This window comes from Ornithorhynchus anatinus, chromosome 1 (assembly GCF_004115215.2).
Source record: "Ornithorhynchus anatinus isolate Pmale09 chromosome 1, mOrnAna1.pri.v4, whole genome shotgun sequence".
In the NCBI taxonomy this organism is placed as follows: domain Eukaryota; kingdom Metazoa; phylum Chordata; class Mammalia; order Monotremata; family Ornithorhynchidae; genus Ornithorhynchus; species Ornithorhynchus anatinus.
This window is the reverse complement of record NC_041728.1, coordinates 178,632,180-178,653,515: the sequence shown is the minus strand read 5'-3', so window position 1 is coordinate 178,653,515 and position 21,336 is coordinate 178,632,180. Positions and strand designations below refer to the sequence as shown.

The 21,336-nt window shown below is 50.3% G+C and overlaps 1 protein-coding gene across 2 annotated transcripts in view; it reads left to right on the top strand.

The window, feature by feature from the left end:
• Nucleotides 1-21,336, top strand: part of MAP3K2 (mitogen-activated protein kinase kinase kinase 2) — a 117,973-nt gene that overhangs the window by 22,397 nt on the left and 74,240 nt on the right. The window contains exon 1 of one of the 2 annotated variants that reach the window (XM_029069922.2): nt 12,435-12,525. The exons of the other annotated variant lie outside the window; for it this stretch is intronic. The gene's annotated coding sequence lies outside the window, so the exon portion shown is untranslated. Of the gene's footprint in view, nt 1-12,434; nt 12,526-21,336 lie in introns of those variants that run through there. 2 annotated transcript variants of the gene reach the window in all.

Here is a 21,336-nt window from a genome sequence, read left to right as displayed (position 1 = left end):
TCTGCCCTGTGACCTTGGGCAAGTCACCTAACATCTCTGTGCCTCAGTTACCTCATCTGTAAAATGGGGATTAAGACTGTGAGCCCCACGTGCGGCAACTTGAATACCTTGTCTCTACCCCAGTGCTTAGAACAGTGCTCGGCACATAGTAAGCGCTTAACACATACTATTATTATTATTATTCATCGATTCTTTTGAAATGTGGTGTTGGAGAAGCCTTTTGCAAATTCCACGGACTGCCCAACAGACAAATGGATTTTAGAACAAATTAAGCCAAAGTGGTCTTTGGAAGGCCAAATGATTCGATTTAGGTTGGCATATTTTGGACACCTAATCGGGAGGACTAATTCTCTGGAGAAGACACTAATGCTAGGAAAAGCCCAGGGAAAACGAGGAAGAGGCAGGCTTGCAGCTAGATGGGTAGAGACCCTAACAGTGATAATGGAAGAACTTTTAGAAAGTTAGCGGATTATGGCAGAGGACAGGACGTTCTGGAGAAAGTATATCTATGAAGTCTATGAATCGGAAACGACTCGATGGCACTTAATAATAACAATGCTGATAATAAAAAGTGAAACCGAGCTTTCTCCTGCTACCTCGGGGAGACATTGGTTTGGTGCTCTACAGTTCAATCGGTCCTGTTTTTTTTCAGTTCAGAGCACTGTACTAAGCGCTTGGGAAAGTACAACACAGCAATAAGCAGTCACATTCCCTGCCATAGTCACTGGCCAATAAAGCCCCCTTAATTGATTCAGAATGCACAGTCATTCATTCATTCAGTCGTAGTTATTGAGCGCTTACTATGTGCAGAGCACTGTACTAAGCGCTTGGAATGGACAAATCGGCAACTGATAGAGACAGTCCCTGCCCATTGACGGGCTCACGGTCTGATCGGGGGAGACGGACGGACAAAAACGAGACAACTTAATCACGATAAATAGAATCAAGGGGATGTACACCTCATGAAAGTAAATAGGGTTACAGTTGTGAGGGGACCTGGGATATGTCCACTTCCTGTCTTTTGGGATCGGTCAGGATTAATCTGGACGCCCATAATGGATTTAGAAACTTATTCCTTTTGATTTGATTCTGTTGGGTCACAGCTTTCTGTAAAAAACAGAGGGAATTATTTCTCTGTAAATGTAACCTCTAGACTGTAAGCTCACTGTGGGCAGGAAATGTGTCTGTTTAATGTTCTGTTGTACTCTCCCAAGTGCTTAGTATAGTGCTCTGCACGCAGTAAGCGTTCAATAAATACGACTGACTGGTAACCCACCGGGTCAGACAGCTAAATCATATCTGTTTTATGGGAGAGAATTTAATCAGTCAGTCAGTGGCATTTGTTGAGTTCTTACTACTCTTAATAATAATGATGGTATTTGTTAAGCGCTTACTTTATGCAAAGCACTGTTCTAAGCGCTGGGAGCGATAGAAAGTGATCAGGTTGTCCCATGTGGTGCTCCCAGTCTTAATCCCCATTTTGCAGATGAGGGAACTGAGGCACAAAGAAGTGAAGTGACTTGCCCACAGTCGCACAGCTGCCCAAGTGGCAGAGCTGGGATTCGAACCCATGACCTCCGACTCCCAAGCCCGGGCTCTTTCCACTGAGCCACGCTGCTTGGTCCAACTCTTTTCTGATGTTCATTTTTTCAGAATGTCTGTCCTTAATTTCTGAGATCAGGTTGCTGATAAGGCCAACAGTGATTCATTCTCAAAGCAACCATAAACTTTGTAGAAATTTGCAAACCAGAGCCCGAGCCGGCAGGGCTGAAAGTCCTCTTTGATCGACCTGACCTCATTCACTCATCTATAAACCTAAACCAGACAGTCGGTCGGATTTATTGAACGTGCACGGTGTGCAGGGCACTGTGCTAAGCGCTTGGAAGAGCACGGCAGAACAGTAGCCAGTCACATTCTCTGCTCACAGCGAGTTTACAGTCGAGAAGGGGAGACAGACATTAATAGAAATCAATAAATTCCAGATATTGAGTGCTTCCCCGACGAAGCCTTCTTTTCCCAGGCTCCCTCTCCCTTCTACGTCATCTCTGCACTTCAATCTGTGACCTTTGGACATTTGATAGTCGCCCTAACCATACGGCACTTATGTTCATGCCTTTAAATTATGCATTATAAATTGCTTTAATAATAATAATGGTACATGTTAAGCACTTACTGTGTGCCAAGCACTGCTCTGAGTGGTGGAGTTAGATACAAGGTAATCAGGGCGTCCCACATGGGGCTGACGGTTCTTAATCCCCGTTTGACAGATGAGATCACTGAGGCACAGAGAAGTTAAGTGAGCTGCACAAGGTCACACAGCAGCACAGCCGGGATTAGAACCCATGTCCTCTGACTCCCAGGCACGGGCTCTTGCCGCTAGGCCACGCTGCTTCTGATGTCTGTCTCCCCTTCTAGACTGTGAGCTCATCATAGGCAAAGAATATGTCTGCTAGGAGCTTAATACAGTGCCCTGCTCATAATAAAGGGTTCAGTAAATATCACCGATTGACTGATTGGTTTGTTGGCCCGCCTGTTAGCTCCTAGGCAGCCCGTGCCGTTTTGGTTTTTAGATAGCTAGCCTTCTGCCTCTGGCACAAGCAGGTGAATGGAATTACCGACTCTATTATATTGTACTCTCCCAAGTGCTTAGTACAGTGCTCTGCACACGGTAAGTTCTCACTAAATGCCGGTGATCGATTGATAGACTGTAAGTTCATGGTGGACAGGGAAGCATGTCTGCCAACTCTGTTATTGTATATTCTCCCACCCACTCAATACAGTGCTCTGCACACAGTAAATAATCAATAAATTACAATAGAGAAGCAGCGTGGTTCATTGGAAAGAGCCCGGGCTTGGGAGTCAGAGGACACAGGTTCGAATCCCGATTCAGCCACTTGTCGGCTGTGTCAGTGTGGGCGAGTCACTTCACTTCTCTGTGCCTCAGTGACCTCATCTGTAAAACGGGGATGAAGACTGTGAACCTCCCGTGGGACAACCTGATGACCCTGTATCTCCCCCAGTGCTTAGAATAGTGCTCTGCACATAGTAAGTGCTTAACAAATGCCAACATTATTATTATATTGTACTCTCCCAATTGCTTAGTACAGTGCTCTGAACATGGTAAGTTCTCACTGTATATCATTGATTGATTGCTAGACTGTAAGCTCATGGTGGGCAGGGAAGCGTGTCTGCCAACTCTGTTACCGTATATCCTCCTGTGTCTAACCCGGCGCTTAGAACAGTGCTCGGCACATAGTAAGCGCTTAACAAATACCAACGTTATTATATCCTCCCACGCGCTCAATACAGTGCTCGGCACACCGTAAATAATAAATACCTTGGTTAATTGATAGACCGTAACTCATCGTGGGCAGGAAGCGTGTCCACCAACTAGGTTGTAATGCACTCTCCTCAGAGTTTAGTACAGTGTTCCGCACACGGGAAGAGCTCCAGAAATACCACTGAGGGATGGATTCATCTGGAATCTCTTCTCCTATTCATTTGGAATAGGAACCTCACACGGCTCTTGGCGGGACCACCGAGTTTCTTGTGGAGGAACATTCCAGTCCGGGAATCATTGACTAGCGCCAGCGGTGCTTCACCCAGGGTAGGGTGAGGGGCTCTGGAGGAGGGCTAGGGGTCAGGCAAGACGTTCTGGGGGAGGGGAGCAGCGTGGCTCAGTGGAAAGAGCACGGGCTTTGGAGTCAGGCGTCATGAGTTCGAATCCCGGCTCTGCCACTTGTCAGCTGTGTGACTGTGGGCGAGTCACTTCACTTCTCTGGGCCTCAGTTACCTCATCTGTAAAATGGGGATTAAGACTGTGAGCCCCACGTGGGACAACCTGATTCCCCTGTGTCTACCCCGGCGCTTAGAACAGTGCTCGCCACAGAGTAAGCGCTTAACAAATACCAACATTATTATTATTATCCCTGAGAGAGAGGGAGGAATGAGCATCGGGGCCCCTCGTAGAGGGTGGTAACATTGTAAGCTTCCCCTCTCGGCCCGTATTTCACCTTCTGCAGGCTCCATGAGGCCAGGGATCGTGTTCATTCATTCATTCGTGTTTATTGAGCGCTTACTGTGTGCAGAGCACCTGTACTAAGCGCTCGGAATATACAGTTCGGCGACAGATAGAGACAGTCCCTGCCCATTGACGGGCTCACAGTCTAATCGGGGGAGACGGACAGACGAGGACGATGGCAATAAATACAATCAAGGGGATGTACATCTCATTAACAAAATAAATAGGGTAATAAAAATCTATATAAATGAGCGGAGGAGCACGGTGCTGAGGGGAGGGGAAGGGAGAGGGGAAGAAGCAGAGGGAAAGGGAGGGAATTCATTCATTCAGTCCTATTTATTGAGTGCTCACTGTGTGCAGAGCACTGTACTAAGCGCGTGGAAAGTGCAGTTCAGCAACAGAGACAACAATAATAATGTTAGTATTTGCTAAGCGCTTACTAAGTGCAGAGCTTGTGCTAAGTGCTGGGGGAGATACAGGGGAATCAGGTTGTCTCACGTGAGGCTCACGGTCTTCATCCCCATTTTACAGATGAGGTCACTGAGGCCCAGAGAAGTGAAGTGACTTGCCCACAGTCACACAGCTGCCAAGTGGCAGAGCGGGGATTTGAACCCATGCCCTCTGACTCCCAAGCCCGGGCTCTTTCCACTGAGCCAGTCCCTGCCCACAACGGAACCACAGTCTACAAGGGGGGAGACGGGTATCAAAAGAAGTAAACAGGCATCAATATAAATAGAATGATATATACACATCATTAATAAAAATAAATCGAATTCTAAATGTGTACCTAGGTACACAAGTGAACAGGAGAAGCAGTGTGGCTTAGTGGAAAAAGCACAGGCTTGGGAGTCAGAGGTCGGGGGTTCTAATCCAGGCTCTGCCACCTGTCTGTTGTGTGACCTTGGGCAAGCCGCTTCACTTCTCTGGGCCTCAGTTACCTCGTCTGGAAAATGGGGATGAAGACTGTGAGCCAACCTGATTACCTTGTATCTCCCCCAAAGCTTAGAACAGTGCTTGGCACATAGGAAGCACTTAACAAATACCATCAACATTATTATTATTAAGTGCTGTGGGGCGGTGAGGGGGGTTAAAAAAAGGGAGTGAGTTGGGACGAAGGGGGAGCAGAGGAAAAGGGGAAGCTTAGTCTGGGAATCCTGCCTGCCGATGCTATTGGATTGTGGTCTCCCAAGTACTTAGTAAGAGCACTGTATTAAGCACTGGGGAGAGTACCCCTGGCCCACGTCCTCCCGCTGTCCCGGAACGCCCTCCCTCCTCACTTCTGCCAAACTCTCTTCCCCTCTTCCAAGCCCTCCTGAGAGCTCACCTCCTCCAGGAGGCCTTCCCTCACTGAGCCCCCCCTTTCCCTCTGCTCCCCCCACCCTCTGCTCTTCCCCCTTGTCCTCCCCTCAGCCCTGTGCTCATTTGTATATATTTATTACACTATTTATTTTGTTAATAAGGTGTTTATCTCCTCGATTCTATTTATCTTGAGGATGTTGTCTTGTTTCTGTTTTGTTCTCTTTTGCTCTGCCTGTCCGTCTCCCCCGTTTAAACCGTGAGCCCGTCTTCGGGCAGGGATGGTCTCTGTCTGTTGCCCAATTGTCCATCCCAAGCGCTTAGTCCAGTGCTCTGCACATAGTAAGCGCTCAATCAGTACTATTGAATAAAGTACAGTAGAACAGTAGACACATTACCCACCCACAATAAGCTTACAGTCTGGAGATAAATATCATTGATTGATTAGGGGCATAAGTAGTGATTATGCTTGAAGGGGCATCCAGAAGAAGAGGCATCAAAGGGGAGAACTTCAAGAGAAAGAATAATAATAATAATAATGTTGGTATTTGTTAAGCGCTTACTATGTGCAGAGCCCTGTTCTAAGGGAACTTCAAGAGAAAGAATAATATTGATATTTGTTAAGCGCTTACTATGTGCAGAGCCCTGTTCTATGTGCTGGGGTAGGTACAAGGTAATGAGGTTGTCCCATGTGAGGCTCACAGTCTTAATCCCCACTTTACAATTGAGGAAACTGAGGCACCGAGAAGAGAAGCGACCTGCTCACAGTCACACAGCTGACAAGCGGCAGAGCTGGGATTCGAACCCATGACCTCTGACCCCCAAGACGGGGCTCTTTCCACCGAGCCACGCCGCTTCTGAAAGGAGAAAGGAGCAGGCTTTAGTCCGTGGGAGGGGCGAGGGTCAGGTAATTGAAATTGCCCGGAAAGTCTCATTCTCTGGAGAAGACACGCTCGGAAGAGTCCAGGGGAGACGACCGGCAGCCAGGTGGACCGAGACCGTAACGACGATAACGGAAGAACTTTAGCGAGGTTACGGATTATGGCACAAGATGAGACGTTCTGGGGAAAATATATCCACGGAGTTGCTATGAATCGGAAACGACACGATGCCATTTGCCGATAGTGGCCCGGACGGAAAGGTGACGGCTTGATTCCCCGGCGCCTTGACGATTCCAGTGGAAGCAGCCTCGTTTTCAGTCGAAGGGGGCTCGTGGCTCGTTTTCTCGGTGTCGTTTTCCTCTTGTAACTGAAATAGGTTGACAGAAAAACCGACACGATTTTTAAGGCTCCGCCCTCCCCCGCATCCCAGGACTAGCGGTCGCGGTTCTTTGGGGACTGGCGGTTGGGGAGCAGCGTGGCTCAGTGGAAAGAGCCCGGGCTTGGGAGTCGGGGGTCATGGGTTCGAGTCCCGGCTCTGCCGCTCGTCAGCTGTGTGACTGTGGGCAAGTCACTTCTCGGTGCCTCGGTTACCTCATCTGTAAAATGGCGATGAAGACTGTGAGCCTCGCGTGGGACAAGCTGATTACCCTGTATCTCCCCCAGCGCTTAGAACAGTGTTCTGCACACAGTAAGCGCTTAACAAATACCAACATTATTATTATTGTTGTTGTTCTTGATTGGCACAGGAGCCTGCCTCAGAGAAACTTCACGTGTGTATCTTGGGTGGCGATTCGGGGCCCAGACCAGAGATCTTTGGGCCTGGGACCGTCCCTCTCAGAGGGCTCAGCTCTCTTGGAGAAGCGGCGTGGCTCAATGGAAAGAGCCCGGGCTTGGGAGTCAGAGGTCTTGGGTTCTAATCCCGGCTCCGCCGCTTGTCAGCTGTGTGTCTTTGGGCAAGTCACTTCACTTCTCTGTGCCTCAGTTCCCTCATCCTGTAAAGTGGGGCTTAAGATTGTGAGCCCCGTGTGGGACAGCCTGATTACCTTGTATCTCCCCCCCTACCCCGCAGCACTTTGAACAGTGCTTGGCACATAATAAGCGCTTAACAGATACCATCATAATCATTATTATTATGCGAGCCTCATGTGGGACAACCTAATTACCTTGTATCTACCCCCCAGTGCCTAGAACAGTGCTCGGCACATAGTAAACGCGGAACAAACACCGACAAATACCAACATTATTATCATGGGCACCGTGGAATGGCTTGTTAGCGTCACCAGCCAGGGCGGCCAGGACTTTCCCCGCCCCAACCCCTGGCGATTGGTTTATTGTGTTCTCTGGGGCTTCGGCCGTCCACCCCACCTGCCAGCGGGAACATCGTGACCCGGCTTAGATAATTCACCACCGCCATCCCGTGGCTTAAAGTTTTCTCTCTCTCCGAGGGGCACGGTAATCATTTGGGGTTCTGCTCTACAGTCCTGCCGCACGCCGAGTCCGAGAGCTGAGAACTTGGGGGTTCGTTACGTGCTGACTACACACCAGGCACTGTCCCGAGCACTGGGGCACGTACAAGATCATCAAGTCGGGCCCAGCCACTGTCCCACATGGGGCTCACAGTGCAGCGGAGGAGGGAGAACGGGGATCGAATCCCCAGTTGAAGGATGGGGAAACGGAGCCCCAGAGAAGTTAGCTGTGATCGCAGGCGTTTTCTGGATTCATAACCTCCCCCGCACTTGGCTGGTCCATGGTCTTGTGGAAAGAGCACGGGCCTGGAAGTCAGAGGACCTGGGTTCTAATCCTCGTTCTGCCATCTGCCTGCTGTGTGACGTAGGGCACGTCACTTAACTTCTCTGTGCCTCAGTTTCCTCAACTGTAAAATGGAGATTCAGTTCTTCCCCTTGACTCTACTGCCCATTGTTCTTGTCCGTCCGTTTCCCCCGATTAGACCGAAAGCCCGTCAGAGGGCAGGGACTGTCTCTGTTACCGATTTGTACATTCCAAGCGCTTAGTAAAGTACTCTGCACATAGTAAGCGCTCAATAAATACTATTGAATGAACGAATGAATGAATACCTGTTCTCCCTCCTACTTCAGACCGTGAACCCCATGCGGGAAATGGACTGTGTCTGACCAAACCGACTTGTACCTACCCTGGTGCTCAGAACAGTGTCGGACACATAATAAGCGCTTAACAAACACCATGAAGCATACGAACCTGGCTTCCCATAAGGCTTTTATCCATCGAGCAATCGGTGGTATTTACCGAGCACTTTCTTTGTGTAGAGCACTGGATTAGGGCACGGGAGAGTCCAATACAGTGGAGTCGGTAGGCATGTTCTAGGGGTCTAAATTGGACCCCTGTTTTAGGAGAGAAAAAAAGTTGTCCTGAAGGTAAAGAAAAGTAGTTCACATTAAATAAAACCATAAACCGCAATTAAAAGATAACAGGTTTATGGTAGGCAGCAGGATTGCATCCTTACAAAGTCGGGAGAGCATAAAATCAAATCCAGATTCCCTGGTTTTTCTACTTTTCTCAAAGCTGGGATCCAGCCGGGGTCCCTGAATCTTTCCAAGGGGCAGAGCGGTCCATAGGTTTCAGTCCTCTCCGCGTGGCTTCGGCTCTGCTTCGCTGAAGCAGATGGCTGCGATTGTCCTATCCTTCTCCCCTTCTGGACTGTCAGATCCTGGTGGGCAGAGGACAGCATGGGCCTGCTGGATAGAGCACGGTCCTGGGAGTCAGAAGGACCCGCTGCTCGTCTGTTGCGTGACCTTGGACCAGTCTCTTCACTTCTCCGGGCCTCATAATGGGATATAAGACTGTGAGCCTCATGTGGGATGGGGACTATGTCCATTCATTCATTAAGTGGTATTTATTGAGCACTTAATGTGTGCAGAGCACTGTAGTAAGCTCTTGGGAGAGTACATGATAATACTAAAAAGACGCATTCCCAGCCCACAACCGATTTGTGGTCTAGAGGGGGAGACAGACATTAATGTAAATCAAGTTGACGGTTTGTGGGGCCGGACCGGCGGTGAATAAAGGGAGCGAGGCGGAGTGATGAAAGGGGGGCTAAGTCAGGGAAGACCTCTTGGAGGAGATGTCTTGGATAAGGCTTTGAAGGGGGGCAGAAGAATTGTCTGTTGGATTTGAGAAGGGAGGGCATTCCAAGCCAGAGGCAGGATGTGGGTGAGGGTTCAGCGGTGAGATTCATTCGTGCATTTATTCACTTGTATTCATCGAGTGCCTACCGTGTGCAGAGCACTGTACTAATCAGACTGAGCTCCTCTTCCCCCTCTACTCCCTCTGCCATCCCCCCTTTACCTCTCCGCAGCTAAAGCCTCATTTTCCCCTTTTCCCTCTGCTCCTCCACCTCTCCCTTCCCATCCCCACAGCACTGTACCCGTCCGCTCAACTGTATATATTTTCGTTACCCTATTTATTTTGTTAATGAATTGTACATCGCCTCGATTCTATTTAGTTGCCATCGGTTTTTACGAGATGTTCTTCCCCTTGACGCTGTTTAGTGCCATCGTTCTCGTCTGTCCGTCTCCCCCGATTAGACCGTAAGCCCGTCAAACGGCAGGGACTGTCTCTATCTGTTGCCGACTTGTTCATCCCAAGCGCTTAGTACAGTGCTCTGCACATAGTAAGCGCTCAATAAATACTATTGAATGAATGAATGAACTAAGCATTTGGAAAGTACGATTCATCAATAAAGAGAGACAGTCCATACCCACACCGCGTTTACGGTCTAAAATGGTGCAGACCGACATCAAAACAGGTAAACGGGCATAAATATAAATAGATAGAATTATAGATATATGCACGTCAAAACAAGTAAACAGGCATGAATATAAATGGAATTATAGATATATACATATACGCTGTATGAGGTGGGGAAAGGTGGGGAAGTGGAAAAGGGAGTGAGTCGTGTGATGCAGAAGGGAGGGGGAGCTGAGGTAAAGGGGGCTCGGTATGGGAAGGCCTCCTGGAGGAGGTGAGCCTTCGGTAGGGCTTTGAAGGGACCACTGGAGTTCCCTGAGGAGTGGGAAAACGTCCTGAACAGTTTTTAGAAAAGCCATCGGGGCAGCATCTCTCGCAGCGCTTAGAACAGTGCCTGGCACGCAGTAAGTGCTTAACAAATATAAAAAAAAAAAAACCCAAAAAACATGTCTGCCAACTCTGTTGTATTATTCTCTCTCTCGAGTCCTTACGACAAAGTGGTCTGCACGTAATAAGCGCTCAATAAATACCTTCGATTGGCCCCTATCTCTTCGATTCAGAAGCCCCATCTTTCCTTTCCCTAAGGTGTTTTATACATAGCCTCACCTGCCCCTTACACCCGACCCAATTTGTCAACTGGCCTTGGATCACGGCCCGTGATTTCAGATCCCCTTTCACCGTTTCAGGCCATGCTTTGAATATGCAGATAAATTTCCTTTGCTTTCCTCCCAGCTATTGTCTTACCAGCCCGTTGTGTCTGATCTGATGGTCTTCAGCTACCCCAGCGCTTAGTTTAGTGCCTTGACATAGAGGAAGAGCTTAATAAAGAGCAGGAAAAAAGGGCAACACACTAAAACCCAGGTCATCTCCTAGGAGCTCTGTGAAGCAACGTGGCCTAGTGGAAATAATAATGATAATGTCGGTATTTAAGTGCTTACTATGTTCATTCATTCATTCAATAGTATTTATTGAGCGCTTACTATGTGCAGAGCACTGCACTAAGCGCTTGGAATGTACAAATGGGTAAAAGATAGAGACAGTCCCTGCCCTTTGACGGGCTCACAGGCTAATTGACTTAGAGAAGCAGCGTGGCTCAGTGGAAAGAGCACGGGCTTGGGAGTCAGAGGTCATGAGTTCGAATCCCAGCTCTGCCACTCGTCAGCTGTGTGACTGTGGGCAAGTCACTTAACTTCTCTGGGCCTCAGTTATCTCATCTGTCAAATGGGGATTAGCCTCACGTGGGACAACCCGATTACCGTGTATCTCCCCCCAGTGCTTAGAACAGTGCTCTGCACATAGTAAGCGCTTAACAGATACCAACATTATTATTAATTGGGGGAGACAGACAAGACCAATGGCAATAAATAGAATCAAGGGGAAGAACATCTCATTAAAACAATAGCGAATAATAGAATCAAGGCGATGTACATCTCATTAACAAAATAAATAGGGTAATGAAGACATATACAGTTGAGCAGACGAGTACAGTGCTGAGGGGATGGGACTGTGTGCCAAGCACTCTTCTAAGCACTGGGGTAGACACAGGGTAATCAAGTTGTCCCACGTAGGGCTCAGTCTCCATCCCCATTTTACAGGTGAGGTCACTGAGGCACAGAGAAGTTGTGACTTGCCCAAGGTCACACAGCCGATAGGCGGCAGAGCTGGGATTAGAACCCATGACCTCTGACTCCCAAGCCCGGGCTTTCCCCACTAAGCTGCGCTGCTTCCCCGGGCCAAGGAATCAGGACCCGGGTTCCAAACTTGGCTCCAACACTTGTCTTCTGTGTGCCCTTGGGCAAGTCACTTCGCTTCTCTGTGCCCCAGTTCCCTCATCTGCAGAATGGGAATTCAATCCCTGTTATCCGTGGCTTAGTGGAAAGAGCCCCATTTTACAGATGCGGGAACTGAGGCACAGAGAAGCGAGGTGACTTGTTCAAGGTCACAACAGCAGACAAGTAGCCGGGTTGGGATTAGAACCCAGGTTCTTCCGACTCCCAGGCCCGGGCTGCGTCCGCTGGGCCTCTTAGAGTTTAAGAGGAAGATCTTGCTTCCGGTTGCCAGATGCTGAAAACTTCAGAGGACCAGTAACCCTTAGAAGCCCAGCCAGCCACGTTCCTCCATCGCAGTCTCTTCTTCACCTCCTCATACGTACACTCCATGCGAAGCTTAAAAGCACAGTTCATCTTGTCTTATATCCAGAATGGAACTTTGGTTATTCTGATCGTTTCTCAATCAGGGTTATTTATTGAGTGCTCTACCATGTGCAGAGCGCTGTACGAAGAGCTTGGGAGAGTACAATTCAGCGGTCTGTTGACCCTGTGGGCTGAATATCAGAGTACAGATCTGAGTGCATAGGCAACCCAGAAGGGAGAGTGAGAAGAGGAGATGGTAATGTTGGTATTTGTTAAGCGCTTACTACGTGCAGAGCACTGTTCTAAGCACTGGGGTAGATAGAGGGGAATGAGGTTGTCCCACGTGAGGCTCACGGTCTTCATCCCCATTTTGCAGGTGAGGGAACTGAGGCCCAGAGAAGTGAAGTGACTTGCCCACAGTCACACAGCTGACGAGGGGGCACAAGCGCTCAACGGATCCCTCTAAGACGTAAGCTCGTTGTGGGCAGGGAATGTGTCGGTTATATTGTTGTATGGTACTCTCCCAAGCGCTTAGTACTGTGCTTTGCACACAGTAAGTGTTCCGTAAACATGATTGACTGACCATTAAAAAAACAAAAGCAGGGAAGGCCTCTGGAGGAGATGTGATTGGCTCAGTGGAAAGAGCCCGGGCTTGGGAGTCAGAGGTCATGGGTTCTAATCCCTGCTTCGCCACTTGTCAGCTGTGTGACTTTGGGCAAAGTCACTTCTCTGTGCTTCAGTGACCTCATCTGTAAAATGGGGATGAAGACTGTGAGCCCCATGTGGGACAACCTGATCACCTCGTATCCTCCCCGGCACTTAGAACAGTGCTTTGCACATAGTAAGCGCTTAACAGATGCCATCATTTATCTTGATTCTGTTTATCGTGATTGTCTTGTTTTTGTCTGTCTCCCCCGATTAGACTGTGAGCCCGTCATCGGGCAGGGATTGCCTCTGTCCGTTGCCGAATTGTACATTCCGAGCGCTTAGTGCAGTGCTCTGCACATAGTAAGCGCTCAGTAAATACTGTTGAATGAATGAATAACAACCTGATCACCTTGTATCCTCCCCAGCACTTAGAACAGTGCTGTGCACATAGTAAGCGCTTAACAGATGCCGTCATTTATCTTGATTCTGATTATCGTGATTCTCTTGTTTTTGTCTGTCTCCCCCGATTAGACGGTGAGCCCGTCATCGGGCAGGGATTGCCTCTGTCCGTTGCCGAATTGTACATTCCGAGCGCTTAGTGCAGTGCTCTGCACATAGTAAGAGCTCAATAAATACTATTGAATGAATGAATGAATTAGGCTTTGAAGGTGGGGAGAGTGATGGGTCATTCAGTCTTGAAGTGGAAGGGAGTTCCAGGCCAGAAGGAGAATGTGGGCGAGGGGTCAGTGAGGAGTGGGGAGATGTGGACCGAACGCCTTTTTTTAGAAAATGATCCGGGCAGGAGAACGAAGCTAGGCCCTTGCCCTTTCCATTAGGCCACACTTCCCAGCCTCTACTTTGTCGCAACCTTGGCCCGCTTCTGCCGGGCTCCCGATCTCTTTCTCCACGCCTCTTCAGCCTCTTCGCTGCACTTTCTTCCCATCTCTGAATTGTATGCCTCTTAATGGTAGCGATAATAATGATAATAATAATGATAGTATTTGTTAAGCTCTTACTATGCACCAAGCACTGTACTAAGCGCGGGAGTGGATACAAGCTAAATAGGCTCGACAGTCTCTGTCCCACATGGGACTCACAGTCTTAATCCCCATTTTACAGGTGAGGTAACTGAGGCCCAGGGGAGTGAAGCGACTTGCCCCAGGTCACACAGCAGATGAGCGGTGGAGCCGCACGTGACCCGTGGCCTTCTGACCCGCAGGCCTCTATCCGCTCCGCCAAGCTGCTGCTTATTAGATATCCAAAGGGATTCCTTGGCTCAACGAAAGTGTTCTTGTTTGGTCTTTTGACTTTGTGACAGTCCTAACCAGTAAAAAAATCAGACTTTTCTGAAAGTTGTTAGCCTGCCTGAGTTGGGCCAGAGTTACTAGAGAAGCAGCGTGGCTCAGTGGAAAGATCCCGGGCTTGGGAGTCGGAGGTCATGGGTTCTAATCCCGGCTCCGCCACTCGCCAGCTGTGTGACTTTGGGCAAGTCACTTCACTTCTCTGGGCCTCATTTCCCTCATCTGTAAAATGGGGATTAAAACTCTGAGCCCCACGTGGAACAACCTGATAACCTGAATCCCCCCAGCGTTTAGAACAGTGCTCTGCACAGAGTAAGCACTTAACAAATACCAACATTATTATTATTATTATTATTATCAACAAATACCATTAAAAATAAAAAAAGCCCCAACAAGCCTCCCTCCATTAATTATCAGCAACTCAACTCACAGAAACCCACCAGCCAATCTCCAGCACTTCTGCACGTATTTCTTCACCCCAACCTGAACACTTTTGTATATGGGTTATTCAACTGTCCGTTCATATTTTTCTTCAGATAACTCCGGGTTATTATGCTCCCCTCATTTAATGTCTCTTTCGCCCTCTGGACGGTAAGCTCACTACGGGCAGGGAACGTGTCTGCTAATTCTGTTGTAATGTACTCTCCCAAGCGCTTAGTACAGTGCCCTGCACATAGTGAGTGCTCAATAAATGCGATTGACCGATTGATTTAGAGTGTAAGATCCTTTGGGGCGGGAAATGGGTCACTTGCTCTGTTTTGTACTTCCCAAGTGCTTAGAGTAGTAATTAAATGCTGCCCTCGTGCAGAGCACGAGACAGGCGAGAGTTCTGCACGCAGTAAACACTTCATAAATACGATTGAATGGGTAAATGAATTAGACATGATCTCTGCCCACCCCCGGGCCTCACAGTGTAAGTGGGGAGAAGGAACCGGAGGCAGATCTATCAGGATTATATTTACCCAAGTGCACAGTACAGTGCCTGGCACCTAATAAGCACTTAACAAATACCACAGCTATTATGAAGAAACGCAACTCTGAAAGCTTCCATAAAATAAAAGCAGGAGGGGGCTGCGGCCGGAGGAGCAGAATTTCCGTCTCCTCGCGGCTCGGAGCTCGGGGCATCCCCGCAGCCGCAGGCCGGCCCGCTCCGGCGACCACCGACCCCCCCCCCCCCCCACCGGGGTTGGCCGAGGCCTCTGCGAGGGGGTGTTTTGCTCTTTCTCTCCGGGACGGTGGAAGCGGTCGTTTCTGGCCGTGGCACTCGGTGGTCGCTCAACAGATTGTCCGAGGGTTCGGGGACGGCGCTGCTGGGGTGGCTGCCCGGAGTGGGTTCGGTCTCCCTATCCTCCCGCTCCGAGGGAACCGGCTCTCAGCGGATCGCGGCCGGTCACGGCCGGCTCGTCTGTTGTAGTTGAGTCCCCAGCTCCGGCTCTGGCGTGACATTGCTCGAGGTGAGGCTCGTGGGTTCTTTTGGCTTTTTTAAATACGGCATTTGTAGAGCGCTTACTGTGTTTTAGGCGCCGTTCTAAACTCTAGGTTGGATACAAGCTAATCAGGTTGGACTCGGTCCCTGTCCCACAGGGGGCTCACAGTCTTAATCCCCATTTTCCAAATGAGGTCACTGAGGCTCAGAGAAGTGAAGTGACTTGCCCGGAGTCACGCAGCTGGCAAGTGGCTGAGCCGGGATTTGAACCCACAACTTTTGACTCCCAAGCCCGTGCTCTTTCCACTGGGCCCCGCTGCTTCTCCGAAAGCCTCTTTAAAGAGGCTGTTACTGTATTGAGTCCTTAAAAAACGGTCGCCTCTGCACCTGGCTGCTTTGGGTCGCCCGGTTTCAGACCTTCCCCGAGCTGCTGTTTGGGTGTCTGGTGTCCCGATAGTCTCCTGGCCTGTCCCCCCCCCCCCCCAAAACCCTCCTCCTTCCCCTCCAGTAAATCTATATTAATAATAATGTTGGTATTTGTCAAGCACTTACTATGTGCAGAGCACTGTTCTAAGCGCCGGGGTAGACACAGGGGAATCAGGTTGTCCCACGTGGGGCTCACAGTCTTCATCCCCATTTTACAGATGAGGGAACTGAGGCCCAGAGAAGTGAAGCGACTTGCCCACAGTCACACAGCTGACAAGTGGCAGAGCTGGGATTCGAACCCATGACCTCTGACTCCAAAGCCCGTGCTCTTTCCACTGAGCCACGCTGCTTCTCTTGACCGAGTTCCAGGGCTTCATTACTTGAGTGCCTGCCTGGCTACTCGTAGCCCCCGAGGGACCACTGATCGATCGTGTTTATCGGTAGCATTTAGTGAGTATCTGCTGTGTGCAGAACACTGTACTAAGCACTTGGAAGAGGACAGTAGAACAGAGTTGGTAGATGTGTTCCCTGCCCACAATGAGCTGAAAGTCTAGAGGTGGGAGCTTTGGGGGGGGAGGCCAACTCTGTAGGCCTTCATTGTGATGACGCTAATAAAATTAATAATAAAAACGTTATCGTGGGATCTGTTAAGCATTTGTTATGCGCAGAGCTCTGTACTGAGCGCTGGAGTAGATAAAAGATACCCAGGGTCAGTGGATAGAGCAGGGGCCTGGGAGTCAGAACGTCATGGGTTCATTCATTCATTCAGTAGTATTTATTGAGCGCTTACTATGTGAAGAGCACTGTACTAAGCGCTTGGAGTGGACAAGTCGGCAACAGGTAGAGACGGTCCCTGCCCTTTGACGGGCGCACGGTCTGATCGGGGGAGACGGGCGGACGAGAACGATGGCAGTAATGTTCCGGCTCTACCTCTAGTCTGCTGGGTGACCTCGGGCAAGTATTTCACTTCTCTGTGCCTCAGGGGCCTCATCTGTAAAATGGGGATGGAGACTGTGAGCCCCACTTGGGACGGGGACTGTGTCCAACCCGATTTGCTTGTACCCACCCCAGTGTTGAGAACAGTACCTGGCACGCAGTAAACGCTTAACACATGCCGTAATTATTATACAGTCTCCATCCAGCATGGAGCTCCCAGGCTAAAGAGGAGGGAGAACGGGGATTGAATCCTCTTTTACAGGTGAAGAAACTGAGGCCCAGAGCAGTGCAGTGATTTGCCCAAGGTCACACCTCAGTCAAATGGCAGAAGCTGGAGGAGAATCAGGTCTCCCGACTCACTGACTGGGGGTCTGATGTCGGCGTCGTTGGGGCATTATTCATTCAGTGGTATTTATTGAGCGCTTACTATGTGCAGAGCACTGTACTAAGCGCTTGGAATGTACAAATCGATAACAGATACAGTCCCTGCCATTTGACGGGCTTACGGTCTGATCGGGGGAGACGGACGGACGAGAACGATGGCGATAAATAGCATCGAGGGGAAGAACATCCCATTGAAACAGTAGCAAATAAATAGAATCAAGGTGACGTACATCGCATTAACAAAATAAATAGGGTGACGAAGGTATATACGGTCGAGCGGACGAGTACGGTGCCGAGGGGATGGGACGGGAGGCGGGAGGAGCGGAGGGAAAGGGGGGACGTGAGGGGTCGGTCGGAGAAGGTCCCTTGGAGGCCTGCCCACCCCGCTAGACCGTAAGGTGGTTGTGGACAAGGGAACGTGTCTATCAACTCTGTCGCATCCTACTCTCTCAGCGCTTTAGTCCAGTGCTCTGCACGCAGTAGGTGCTCACTAAATCCCCCCGATTGGTCCGGAACACAGTCGTCAGTGGATAAACGTACTTGGCTTCCATCTCCAAAGCCGAGGAGACCCTGCCCGCGCCGGCGAGTGGAGCCGGAGGGACGCCGCCGGTCGGTCGATCGACCGACCGATTGAGCCCCTCCGGCGTTGTGTGCACGCGGCCGGGTGGACCCTTCGAGGGGGAAGCAGCGGGGCTCAGCGGGTAGAGCCGGGGCCTGGGAGTCAGAAAACCCGGGTTCTAATTCGGCTCGGCCACATTCACTCATTCATTCAGTCTTATTCTTTTAGCGCTTAGTGTGTGCAGAGCACTGTAGTGAGCGCTTGGAAAGTACAATTCAGCAGGAGAGAGACAGTCCCTCCCCACAACAGGCTTACGGTCTAGAAGAGGGGAGACAGCCATCAAGACAAGTAAACGGGCATCACGTGTCCGCGCTGTGACCTCGGGCAAGTTACTTAACCTCTCTGGGCTTCAGTTCCCTCATCTGTAAAATGGGGATTAAGTGTGTGAGTCCCATAGCCCTTAGGGGAAATGTGGGTCTCCAGACACATTCATTCATTCATTCAATAGTATCTATTGAGCGCTTACTATGTGCAGAGCACTGTAATAAGCGCTTGGAATGTACAAATCGGTAACGGATAGAGACAGTCCCCGCCCTTTGACGGGCGCACGGTCTAACCGGGGGCGACGGACGGACAAGAACAATAGCAGTAAATAGAATCAGAACACAGAAGCGGTGGGCCTCAGTTTACCCAAACCATATGGGACAGGTACTGCATCCAACCTGATTGACTCGTATCTATCCCTCCAGCACTCAGAACAGTACTTGGCACAAAGTAAGTGCTTAACAAGTACCGTTATCATTATCAGACGGGTTGCCCCTAGCTGAGGTGAGGTCTGCATTATAATAACAATAATAATAATAATTGTGGGATTTAAGGGCTTACTGGGTGCCAGGCAGTACACCAAACACTGGAGTAGCTACAGGGTCATTGGGTTGGACCCAGTCCCTGTCCCTCATGGGACTCACAGTTTTAATTCCCATGTTACGGATGAGGTCACTGAGGCCCAGAAAAGTGAAGTGACTAGTCCAAGGTCACCCGGCAGACAAGTGGCAGAGCTGCGACGAGAACCCAGATCCTTCCGACTCCGAGGCCCGGGCTCTTTCCACTAGGCCACGCGGCTTCTCGTGGCCTCTTCCCGAGCGGTCGCTCGCTCTGAGCCAAGAATCGGCCTCTGCTTCCGAGCCCCCGGGGCGGCCCTGGCCACCTGCCGACGGGGGAGGAGGAGTTGGGAAGACGTTGCCCAGGGAGACCCTGGATCCCGCTCTCGGGTCTCGCATCAGCCCCTCCGGGCAGCGGTGGACAGTCGAGCCGATGACCACAGGCTGTAAGCTCCTCTCTAGACTGTCAGCTTGTTCGTTCGTTCGTTCGTTCGTTCATTCAGTTGTGATCATTGAGCACTTACCGTGTGCATTGCACTGTACAAAGCGCTTGGGTGAGTACAGGACAACAATAGACAGACGCGTTTCCTGCCCACAGTGAGCTTACAGTCTAGAGTCGGGGAGATAGACATTAATAGAAATGTCAATTACAGATATGTTGCTATGTGCTGTGGGGCTGGGACTCGAGTTCTAATCCTGGCTCTGTCACTTGTCCGCCATGTAAACCTGGGGAAGTCACCTCACTGCTCTGCTTCTCAGTTTTCTCATCTGTAAGATAGGCATCCAAAGCCCGTTCTCCCTCTTGCGTAGTCCGAGAGCCCCATTTGGAACAGGGACGGTCCGAACTTCCCTAACTCTGTTTTGTTCTTTTTTTTTTTTTTTTTTTTTTGAATGGTATTTGTCGAGCACTCACTCCGTGTCACACACGGTACTCAGCGCTGGAGTAGATACGAGCAATCAGGTTGGACTCAATCCCCGTCCCGTGTGGGTCTTTCGGTCTTAGTCCTCCTTTTCCGGATGAGGAAACTGAGGCCCAGAGAAGTGAAGTGCTGTGCGCGCACCAAGTTCTCAATAAATACGGTGGAATGAATGCAGTGACTCGCCCAAGGTCACACAGCAGGCGGATGGCGGGGCCGGCATCGGCTCATTCATTCAATAGTATTTATTGAGCGCTTACTATGTGCAGAGCACTTTACTAAGCGCTTGGGATGGACAGATCGGCAACAGATAGAGACGGTCCCTGCCCTTTGACGATCCCAAGGTCCTCCGGCTCCCAGGCCTGAGCGCTTTCCGCTAGGCAGCGTGGCTCAGTGGAAAGAGCACGAGCTTGGGAGTCAGAGGTCGTGGGTTCTAATCCCGGCTCCGCCGCTTGTCAGCTGTGTGACTTGGGGCCAGTCGCTTCACTTCTCTGTGCCTCAGTTTCCTCATCCGGAAAACGGGGATTAAGACTGAGCCCCCCAAGTGGGACAGGGACTGTGTCCAACCTGATTACCTTGTATCCACCCCAAGCGCTTAGACCTGTGCTCTGCACATAGTAAACGCTTACCAAATGCCATCATTATTATCATCAGTAGCAATGATAACAACAGTACCGTCGGCGATGTTAGTCAGGAGGAGGAGGGGGTGAGCCGGAGCATCTTGGTTCGCGCCGTCCCGTCGGGCGTGAGCGCGAGGGTCTCGGTTGGCGTCCCAGGGCGGCCCGCTGGCCTCAGCGGCTGCCCGAACCCAGCTCCGGCCGGCGGACATCTGGTTTGGGAAGCCCGAGGAAAACCGAACGGAGGCCTTGCGGCGTTCCTTGCTGCATTCCTCCCGTGTCCCTGTTCCTCCAGAGCCCCCTCTAGACCGTGAGCCTGAAGTGGGCAGAGAATGCGTCCTGTGGTTCTTATACTATATTCATTCAGTCGTATTTACTGAGCGCTTCCCGTGTGCGGAGCACTGTGCTGAGCGCTGGGAAACCTCAGCGCTCCGTACAGTGCTCCGCACACGGGAAGCGCTCAGTAAATACGACTGAACGAATGGAAGTACAGTTCGGCAGCAAATAGAGCTCACAGTCTAGAACTGCTTAGTGCAGTGCTTTAACACACGGTAAATACGACTGAATGAATGTGTCAGGCATGTGACCCAGATTCATTCGTTCATTTTCGATCGTAGTTCCTGAGCGCTTACTGTGTGTAGAGTACTGTACTAGGTGCTTGGAAAGTGCAATTGGGCAACAGGTAGAGACAATCCCTGCCCGACATTCATTCATTCGGTAGTATCTATTGAGCGCTTACTATGCGCAGAGCACCGTACCGAGCGCTCGGAGTGAACAGTTTGGCAACCGAGAGACAGTCTCTGCCCAGCGGAGGGCTCACAGTCTTAACGGGTAATCCGTTCTCTGCACGTAGTGAGTGCTCGATAAATACTGTTGAATGAATAATGGTATTTGTTAAGCACTTATAATAATAATGATAATAATGTTGGTATTTGTTAAGCGCTTCCTATGTGCAGAGCACTGTTCTAAGCGCTGGGGGTAGATACAGGGTAATCAGGTTGTCCCGCGTGAGGCTAATCCCCATTTGACAGATGAGGTCACTGAGGCCCAGAGAAGTGAAGTGACCTGCCCACAGTCACGCAGCTGACAGGTGGAAGAGCTGGGAGTCGAACCCATGACCTCTGACTCCCAAGCCCATCCCCTTCCCACTGAGCCATGCTGCTTCCCCGGGCACTACTCTGTGCC